The sequence below is a fragment of the Asparagus officinalis genome, chromosome 3 (genome assembly GCF_001876935.1).
Source record: "Asparagus officinalis chromosome 3, Aspof.V1, whole genome shotgun sequence".
NCBI classification, from domain to species: Eukaryota; Viridiplantae; Streptophyta; class Magnoliopsida; order Asparagales; family Asparagaceae; genus Asparagus; species Asparagus officinalis.
In genome coordinates this window covers 109,837,320-109,846,551 of record NC_033796.1, presented here as the reverse complement: position 1 = coordinate 109,846,551, position 9,232 = coordinate 109,837,320, and positions in this window count along the sequence as shown.

Below are 9,232 nucleotides of genomic sequence, written 5' to 3'. Positions count from 1 at the left end.
AAGAACCAGGTTTATCATGCACGCACGAAGCATATCGATGTCAGATTCCATTTTGTTCGTGACGTTTTATATGAAGGAGACGTCATATTGAAGAAGATCCACACGAAGGACAACCCTGCGGATATGTTGACCAAAGTTGTTTCAGGCGTTAAGTTTGGTCATTGTTTGGAGCTTCTGAACATTCTTCGGTGTTGAGGCCTTTGGAGGCCATTTGGATGAACTACGTGAGGCTTGATTCCTTGGGCAAGAGGATACGTAGGCAGTCTTTACGATGCAGCCGGTTTGGATTAATTGATGGGGGTAAGATCGTTTGGACTCTCGTTCGGGTTCTCGACTTGTTTGATGGGGGGTGAGATTGTTTGGACTCTCGTTCGGGTTCCCGACTTGTTGTCGAATAAGTGGGACATTTGGTTGCTTTGGTGTCGGCTCAGTTTTTTAGAAGAAACTTCACCGAGGTGGAGAATTGTGAACACGTCTTTTGTTCACGCGTCAAGTGGGGGCCACAACGAAAAAAAAAAAAAAGAAATTGGGACATAGGAAAACCGCGTGGGGGACCTGGCTATATATAGGCTTTTTGTTCCTAGGGTTTTCGGTGGAATAAAAAGAGCAGCGGCTTTTTTTTGTGCGGAGGCTGGGTATGGTTTTTGCGGCTACAGGAGATCAATTGCACAGAGAGCTGGGGATTGATTTTTCGGCTGCAGGTGAAGAACACGAGGAAAAGCAAAGCTTTTGTTGGGAGTTGTTCTTTTATTTGTGCATCCCTTTGAGAGAATATTTGTAAGAGGGATTTGAGAGTTTGTTTGAGTGGGTTTAGATTGTGAGATTGTAAACCCTAGTTGTATCTCTCCCTCTAATAGTAGATCTCCCCCTCCTTGCCCCGTGGACGTAGGCTATTTGCCGAACCACGTAAAAAGTTGTGTTCTTGCCGTGATTTGTAATAGCTTGTAGGATCCCTCGACAGGTCAGTCCTAGAACTGATGAGAGGAAGAGCCGATATCTCACTTGGTTGAGATATCCGCTTCAGATTCTTGTCTCCTTGGTGAGACGAGAATTCTTATTGCGATCTGACTCTCTTGTTGTGCTGCCGAAGTGCTGCCGAAATTTCCGCTGCGCACAACAATTACCTTATTTTAAATATAGTTTAATTTGTATGGGGTAAAATGCTTGTTTTTATGCAAAATTTATAGACCCACCTGGAAAATTTTGTATTGCCTCTCAAGTATGCATGAGTTGAGATGATGTATATATGCGCAATTAGTTAATGGAAAAAGCCATTTTCATCAACCAAAAAAATAAACGAAAATGAACAATCATCATGAATATTAAATTACACATACCTAATTATTATTTGATTGAAACAATTGAAAATGGAAAAAAATCGTGTACTACGATGCATGAAAATAGTAGCTTCAGAGTGTGCATATTTAATTTTTCTTAAGTCTAAGCCCACGAAAATGAATAAAATTATAGATTGTAGTCCATAAAAACTATGAAATTTGAACAAAACCTAAATCGTCAATTAATCGAAACAAACAAAATTTGCACCAGAATCGTTGGTTTGTTAAAAAAATATTGTGCGAAGTGTCCTCGAACAGAAGCATACATGGGCATAATTCATATGTTCTCGTTACTAGATGATGATTAGAAAAAAAAAAACAATATTGTTTCCTTCATCTTAAAAGAAAAGGAGGAAATAGTCAAACCATGATAGTATTTTATAATTTAGTACCCTATGAGTAGATTAATGATAAATTTAGTGTTTGATGCAGTCATTAACCCGAGATGGTTCTTTTTTCAAAATCCAATATTGTTCCGCGAAGAGCATTAATAGGACAAATTAGAAAGGTATAGATACAACACTCTGATCTATGTATCTATATATACAATCGTCTAGACGAGTGCAGATTCTAGCAAAAACACCTCATGGAATGGAGCAATCTATAGTATTCATATGTGATTGAAAGGTTAGTTTAGAAAATTTAACTCTTCTATTATATATCATGCAAGCCATCTCATTTTCATAAAGATGGTTTTGATATTCTTATTTATTTATTTATTTTTGAGGAAGTTGCATGTTTAACTTACCAATGTCAATGACAAAATAAACAGTCTCTTTTGTTTCTTTTCTTTTTTACCACACCTAAATTTCTTTTCTTATAGCGAACATCACCCATAGCTATAGAATGTGGCGCTACTTAAATTTTTTTTTTTTAAGGATGATCGCTTGTGACTCGTGCTTGTCAGTCAATGTGCGCAATAATAAAAAAGAGTTCAATCGGTCCAAACCGTCTCGTCTTTGACGACAAGGTGACGCTCGGCTCGAGTCCCACGACCCGCAATGCCGAGGTGTTGAGTCCGACGAGACAACAGCTATAGTAACATACAACACATAAGGGGAAATGGCTATAGTTCACCAAACCCCCTAATTTTTGAGGGGTATGTTACAAAACCTTTCTACACTTCATAAGCCACATTAAATTACCGTTATGAAAATTTTCAGTAAAATATCACTTGCGTTGCCGCAGGCTGCATGTGCATGTGCAAGGGACGCGGAATTATTTGAATAAACTTTTATGTGTGAAAAAATACACAGTAGGTTTAATTATAGCGGCTTTTGTTTTTGGGTCCAATCATCTATCCTAGTTTATCGTTAAACTCAACTACTTTATTTGGTACCTTTAAACTCAATCCTCTTTATGTATTTGCCTTTATAAACCTAAATAGCATCAATTAAAGTAAGCCCATCTTGTATTTATACTATCATGTGACAGAAACCCTAAAATACCCCCTCAATATTCATAAAAATTTCTCGGCTCCTCTCTGATCATCTAAGCATTGTCGAAGCATCTCGTTCTTTCTCTTTTATTCTATAACCAGTGCTTCCAGATCAGATCGACTAGGGAGTGGTCCTCTCAAATCTTTCAAAATAGTTCCGCCACCAAATACAGTGATGTGACAATGAGATTGTTTCCTTCAAATTTTTTTAATTATCTCAATGTCTGAAAGTGAAGGGTTTGCTTGTTTGACTTGAACGATTTCATCCTAAAAAAATTAAATTTATATGTTAGTACTATATAATACATCATTATCAAACTTAAATATATATTCCGCTTACATATATATCTTGATCCCCAGTATCTAGTGTTTTATTAGTTTTCTTTCAGGTTTTATGGAACATTTTTGCCACATCAGGTGGATTTCCTGACTTGCCATCCTTATTCAAATATTAAATAAAAATGAGTACATCATCAAACTAAAAAACAAAGTAGTTTTAAATAAATAGGAAATTAGTTTTGAATGTATACCAATTCCCACATAATTTGTCTAAAGGGTTTACTGCTCGTGTGGTGGAGCATCTTTCTTTTGTCTCTGATAAGTATATTTTGTTGGCTTGCTTTCTATACATTAAGATTAAAAGAGAATTTTAATAATCCAGCAATATACATGGAACAAAATAAATAATATTAGGAGATTAATACCTAAAATTTTGAAGAAAAATAATGTTCCTTAACTAGCCAGTCCCAGACATCAACACTCACTCCTGCAGATTTATTTCTAAGTGCAACTTGCAATGAATTTTTTTTTACATATTTCTTGTGCATGTCACCACGCCACTTATTCCACAGATCGCGCAAGTGCCTCATTACTGAATCTCACTTTTGCTCCATGTCCTCAGCATTAAATTTATCCTACATTAAATTTGAATCAAAATTTAATTTATAAGAATTAAAGACCAATTAAAAAAATTAATTTTCAAAATACCTTAATGGATGCCCACATATGATCTTTATTTTGTTGTGGTATTTTGGCCCAATTCTCAACAGCTACAGAGCAAATATTTCTATCATGAAAAATAATACCAAGATATCATGAAAATTCTGGTTCAATAGCTCTATTCTGAAAAAAAAGTAATGATGTTTTTTCCCCTTGGCAAATTATTTAACTTTAGACACTTATTACTATCATGTGGTAGATTTTTCTTCTTTTGAGGATTATCAGCTGCATACATCATATCATATGTTAGAATCAAGATATAGTTAAAAAATAAGGTGATAAAAATATATGTTCTTATAATTAATAAAAAAATATACCTTTTAGTTGAGATTTATTTAGTATTGTATCATCACTTTGCACTCGATGATTATTTGATTTTGTAAAATTTGACCAATTATTATCCAACTATAAAAAAACTTAAAAGGTAAAAATAAATAGTAATAAACTTTAAGTCCCATAAACATGCAGAATCATCATTCTCGTCATTGTTAGTATTTGCACTTCTCCTGCGATTTTGTGCAAATTTCTCCTCTTCAAAGTTTTCTAAATTAGCACTAAAATTTGCAACCATATTTTGATCTTGTATTGGATTTTGAATATTTAAGGTCTTGTTAAGACAATTACGGAGTTGTTCCCTTCTTAATGAATTTTCTGCAAGTGCTTGAAGTCGCTTCGTAATTAATGTCTCGGGTGCTAGAAATTGTGCCCTTTTACTTTTGAAAGTGACTTCTTGACTTTTCATTTTCCTGCTATGAAAAGAAATTTAATTATTATACTATGTATGAAATAAATGTCAAAAGAAAAATGAATAAAAGAAAAAGAAATCACGAAGGACAAGCATAATAATAAATACATAGTGCACTAATGTAGAAGCACTTGCTGCAATGTCAAAGCCACATTCGAAATAGGAAGAAAAGAAATATTATATGTCTTAGAAAGGAATAGTTATAGTAAGATACAACTTAAAATTTATCTCAATAACATAATATCATTTGAGTCATATTCTTTAATGAAAGCGTTCTAATCCTCTACTTGAGTCTTTTTCATCTTTTTTGAAGTTAAGACCGAATTTATAATAATTAGATCAATATCGCTCCTTCTCAAATTGATATCATCATCTACCAATGAAGTTGATGCAATAGCCTGAGCAACAAATCATTCATCTTGCAAATAAGCTTCAACTCTATTGTCTGTTATCTCACAATCATCTGTATCTAGTGGCATATCATGGGAATCACGGCGTTGTGCTTTAAGAACTACATGCCAACCTTCATTGGCAACGTCCTCAACATAAAAAACTTGTGATGCTTGGCTAGCAGGTATAAAGTGGTCATTCGCCTTTAGCAAGTGTCGGCAATTAATATTGACAAATCCATATTGATCTACTTTCAAAACAGTCTCTTTTCCTTTGCCATACATGTTGGACCCTAGAGGGGGGAGGGGGGTGATTAGGGTCAAGAGGCTCTAATATGCAATTAAAAATCAGTACAAGCAAACCACAAAACAGAAATGCGATAAAAGTAAGAGAGATAAGGTTAGGAGTTCGTTATCCTTGACGCGCGATGTGTTAACGAGGTTCGGCCCTCTGGCCTACGTCCCCGCTCCCCACTCTCGAGGAGAAATCCACTACACACCCGGTTTGGAAGCCGGAACTTCGTCTACACAGCGATCTCCACAGATCTCTCTCACTACACAGTTTGATCTCACAGATCACACTTCCTCACAGTTGATCTCAACAGATCTCACTCACACAGCAGAAGAAAGAAGTGCAAGAACCTCTCTTTACACAGCCCTTATAGCAAAGAGAAGGTATACTGAAGCTGGGAGGTGAATCACACTTGAAACATAGAGAAAAACAGAGTTTTGAAAATTTACTCAGGAAATAGAAAAAGCTCTCTGGTTTTTCAAACGTTAGGGCGCTGAAGAAGAAGAGGTCTGGGGGGTTTATATAGAAAAGTTTAAATCATTTTTAAAACAAAAACAAATCTTCCCAAATAAGATAATAATCTCTTCTTCAGACCCTCATCACAGACTGTGCCAAACACTAACAAGTGAAAGCACAGTAAACGATGTAAATGGCCGTTTAAAAAATTCGCGGCTGATCAGAGGCAAAAATCGGTTGACCGAAGGAAATTTCGGTCGACCGAAAAATACCTTCGGTCGACCGACCAAAAAATTCGGTCGACCGCGAGCAGCTAAGAAAATTTGGTAAAACACTCAGAGACTCATCGGTCAACCGGCACGGTCGACCGATTAAAGATTGAAAATTCGGTCGACCGTACCGGTCGACCGACGACACTCTGGAAACATACTGAAGAAAGGTCATCGGATCGGTCGACCGGACCGGTCGACCGATTTATGATATTTTCTGAAATCTGATTTTTGACCAACTTGAAATATTTGCAAAATATTTATTTGACCTCTGAAAATTCTAAAACTTTGTAAAATATTTTTAATACTAAAAACAAACTGCTTGGAAAAAGAATTTTGCAGATAGGTACTCATACTTGTGAAAAATAGTATTTTGTGAAAAAACGCTTAAAAGCACAAGTCTAAAAACGTGTGTGTGATTCCCAATAGCTTCAAGTAAACTCAGTAACTCTTTGCCTACATTCTAGCACTAGAGAGAAAAACAAAAGAAAGCTAATATCCTCATATAGAGAGCAATATACTTGAGCTTTGATATAGCTTGAATCGGATGAAGCTTTTGATCGAATTTGTCGTTCTTGAAATAACGTTGCTTCATCTCTTGGCCTCCTCCTCCTTTGGATATCTTCGTTGTAGCATATATTCCATCCATCCTCCATTAATGGCACTAACGAGCTTGACAAATGAGTTTACTACATTTACACTCAATAAGCCATTAGTACCGATAATGGTGGTTGTAAGAACATCATCAAAACATAAGGGCTAACAATCTCCCCCTTTTTGATGATGACAACCAACCATTATATAAGAGCAAAAATAAGATAGCTTATAGATAGGTGCTCCCCCTATCTATGAGCTCCCCCTAAATATATGCAACAAATGAGGAGATTTCTCTCCCCCTTTGTCACCATCAAAAATGGGGTAAAGAGAAATGCCAAATGCAAAATGCAACTAATCAAGCAAGCAATGTAGAACTTTCACATAGTGCATAAGCCCAAACCATTTCTTATGCGACAAAAATCATCCTCTCCAAGAGGCTTAGTAAATATATCCGCTAGTTGAGATTTGGTGTCAACAAATACTAGGGATACATCTTGTCTCTCTACATGATCGCGTAAGAAATGATGGCGCACGTCAATATGCTTAGTTCTAGAATGCAAAACCGAATTTTTGGAAATATTTATGGCACTTGTGTTATCACAAAAGATTTTAATATTTTGAAAATTCAAATCATAGTCAACTAAACTTTGTTTCATCCATAAAACTTGAGCACAACATAGGCCGGCGGCAATGTATTCCGCTTCCGTAGTGGACAATGCAACACAATTTTGTTTCTTGGAAGCCCAAGAAACAAGGGAATTTCCTAAGAATTGGCATGTTCCACTAGTACTCTTGCGATCTACCTTACATCCGGCAAAGTCGGCATCACAAAAACCATATAAATCAAAAGTAAGAAAAAGAAAAATAAAAGTACTAAAATTCTTGGCTTAAAAATTATTTTGGCACCCAAGTATTCTTGGTGCCGGATTGTTTAGGGACATGACCCCTATCAATAAAGCTCAAAGCCTTAGGGTTATGAACCCTCTTAGGCATATATGGTGCACGAACACGGTCATAACAAAAATTACTCAAATGACCCTTCCGATTGCAATAAGTACAATGGAAAGGAAGCATTTGCTTATGTTGACCAAACGGTTGTGCACGGGAAACTTTAGAAACATTTGCAAACATGGATGATCTTTTAAAATTATTTTGCAAATGTGAAACTCTCTTTAAATCAAAACAAAATTTGGCCAAATGACCAAATCTACCACAATGATCACATCTATACACATGAGCATGCTTATGATGAGCAATGGGTGCATGTGTGTGTACATGTGATGAAGAAACTTGATGAGATGCACAAGAAGGATTAATATTCTTATGTTTTTGTGCATCATAGCAAAATTTAGCTAAATGGCCTTTACGACCACAAATGGAGCACTTGTAAACTTTGCTATACAAGTGTGCATAGTGTATGGGTGATTTACTAGATTTAGCACACTTGTCCATAAGTTTCTTATGGTTATCAATGCATATTTTCAAAGTTGAATCTAAAGATGAAATGCAATTTTTCATAAGATTCAAGTCTTCATTTTTAGGCACATATGCACTTTTAGAAGTAGAACATAAGTAGTCATTTATAAAAGAAGCAGTGTTATTTTGTATGTTCTTTACTTCTAACATGGCATTATCTCTTTCATGAGTTAAACTAGCAACGTTTGAAGTTAAAGAAACATGATCCAATTTTAATTTTTCATTGTTTTCTTTAAGGATCACATTTTCATTAGAAATAGTTTCAAACTTAGATGCTAACAACTCATGATCGGATTTCAAAATTTCATGCTCGCTTTGTAAATTAATGAATCATTTTGCAATTTGTTAAAGGCATGTAATAATTTTTCACTAGCACAAGCAAGTTCATCACTAGATAAATCATTATCGGGTTCGAACTCGCAAACCTCACTAGGGCTATCGCCTAGTGGCCGTGTGCATGATGCTCCACATGAACTTGAAGCCGGATCCGCCAAGGCTTGTTGGATCGCCTCCAAGTCCCCTTGATGTGCTTCTATAAATTTCCAAACTTTGTAAGCACTATCAAAATGAACAAACTTGTTAGACATAGATGAGTTAAAAGCATTTAACAAATATTCTAACAAAATGTTGTTCATAGTAAACATGCGATGATCATTTTTATTCCACTTGGATTTCTCCATAGTGGGCACAATATAGGCATCATCTATAATTTCCCATAAATCAAAGTGTTTAGATTGAACAAAAAGTTTAAATCTAACGCACCATTGGGCATAGGGGAAATTATCTAATCTAGGAGCAATATTGATGGCATAACCTAAACCATGCATATCCATAATATAAAAGGCAAGCAAGATACAAATAAAGCTCAAAATTAGATTAGCATAATAAGCTAACTTGGATCTTTAACTCAAGGCGATTAGACCTTAAATCAAAGAGCACCAAGCTCTGATACCAATTGTTAGACCCTAGAGGGGGGGTGATTAGGGTCTTATGCTAATCTAATCCGATTTTATGCTAATTAAAACTAATTCACAAGTTATCCTAGCAAGTATAAAATACAACAATGTATATGAGCTAGGATAAGTAATATGAACAACAAGATATATCCTAACAAAGAGATATATGCAATGTATGTGCAAGGATATATAAACTAACACAAGGGTAAACAATATGAACTAGATAGTGGATGATATAGATAATGAGCTAATGACAATGGCGATATAAGATATGAACA